Source organism: Elephantulus edwardii, unplaced genomic scaffold (assembly GCF_000299155.1).
Source record: "Elephantulus edwardii isolate Elephantulus edwardi_28Jun2011 unplaced genomic scaffold, EleEdw1.0 scaffold00057, whole genome shotgun sequence".
Taxonomy (NCBI): Eukaryota; Metazoa; Chordata; class Mammalia; order Macroscelidea; family Macroscelididae; genus Elephantulus; species Elephantulus edwardii.
In genome coordinates, this window is record NW_006399807.1 from 11428253 (window position 1) to 11430133 (window position 1881).

Genomic DNA, 1881 nt, shown 5'->3' on the forward strand with positions numbered 1-1881 from the left:
TCCACTTTGAGTTGGTTTTTGTGTATGGAGTGAGGTGTGGATCTTGCTTGAGTTTTCTGCAGATAGTTTTCCAATTTTACCAACACCATTTGTTAAAAAGGCTATTGTTTCCCCATTTAACTGATTTCATCTCCTGGCAAAAATCAATTGACCATAGGAAGATGGGCCAATTTCCCGGTTCTCAATTCTATTCCATTGATCTGTGTGTCTGTCATTGTACAAGTACCACACATCTAGACCACCACATCAGTGTAGTAGTATTTGAAATAAGAGCATGAGATGCCTCCTACCTTGTTTCTCTTTTTAAGGAGCGCTTTGCTTTTGGGGGGTCTCTTTCCATTCCGAATGAAAGTGGAGACTGCTTTTTCCATCTCTTTGAAGAATGGAATTGGTATTTGTATTGGGATTGCACTGAACATGTAAATTGCTATTGGTAGTATTGTCATTTTCACAATATTGAGTCTTCCTATCCATGCACAAGGTATATTCTTCCATTTCTCCATGTTTCTTTTTGTTTCTTCTTGTAATGTTTTGTAATTTTCTTTGAATAGATCCTTTGTGCTTCTGGTTAGATTTATTCCCAAGTATTTAAACTTGTGATTAGCTATTGTGAAGGGTATTGTTATTCTTAGCTCCAGCTCTCTATTCTCTTTGTCACTGTAGAGAAATGTAATTGATTTTTGTACATTGATCTTGTATCTTTCCACTTTGTTGAACTGGTCAGCTATGTCCAGTAGTTTTCTTGCTGTGTCTTTAGGGTTTTCTAAGTATACTATCATATTATCTACATATAGATTGTTACATATAGATTATCTACATATAGATCTACATATAGTTGCTCTTTGACAACTAGGATACCACTTATTTCCTTCTCTTGTCTTATTGCTATCACTAAGACTTCCAATACAATCTTGAATAGGAGAGGTGATAGTGGACATCCCTGCCTAGTTCCTGTTCTCAAAGGAAATGCCTTTAATCTCTCTCCATTGAGAACAATGTTGGCTCTAGGGTCTGCATATATACTTGTTACGATGTTGAAGAAATTACCCTCTAATCCTATTTTGTTGAATGTTTTAATCAGGAAAGGTTGTTGGATTTTGTCAAAGGCCTTTTCTGCATCAATTGATAGGATCATATGATTCTTGTTCTTCAATTTGTCCATATGATGAATTACCTTGATCATTTTTCTTATACTGAACCATCCTTGCATACCTGTTATAAATGCCACTTGGTCTTGGTGAAATATTTTTTTGATGTATACTTGGATTCTATTGGACAGGATTTTGCTCACAATTTTTCATCTATGTTCATGAGAGATATTGGCCTATAGGTTTGGTTTCTATTTTGGTGATGTCTTTACCTGGCTTTGGTATCTAGGATAGTTTTGCTTCATAGAATTAGTCTGGGAGAATTCTATCTCTTTCTATTTTCTGAAATAGCTTATGTAGAATTGGTGACAGCTTTTCTCTGAGTGTTTGATAGAATTCACTGGTAAAGCGATGTGGTCCAGGGCTTTTTTTGGCTGGAGGTTGTTTTACTACCTTTTCAATTTTTTGTTTTGTAATGGGTCTGTTCGGGTACTCAATTTCAGTTTGTATCACTTTAGGTAAGTTATGAATTTCTAAGTATATGTCCATTTCCTCTAGGTTTTCACATTTGTTTGAGTTCAACTTTCATAATAGATATTTCATTGCTAGGATTTTTATTTTAGTTGATTCTGTTATGATGTTGCCCATTTCATCTTTTATTCAGATTATTTGTCTTTTCCTTTTTTTCATTTGTTAGTTTTGCTAGTGGCTTGTAATTTTATTGACTTTTTCAAAGAACCAACTTCTAGTTTTGTTGATGGTTTCAATTGTTTTTCTGTTTTCTATTTCCTTT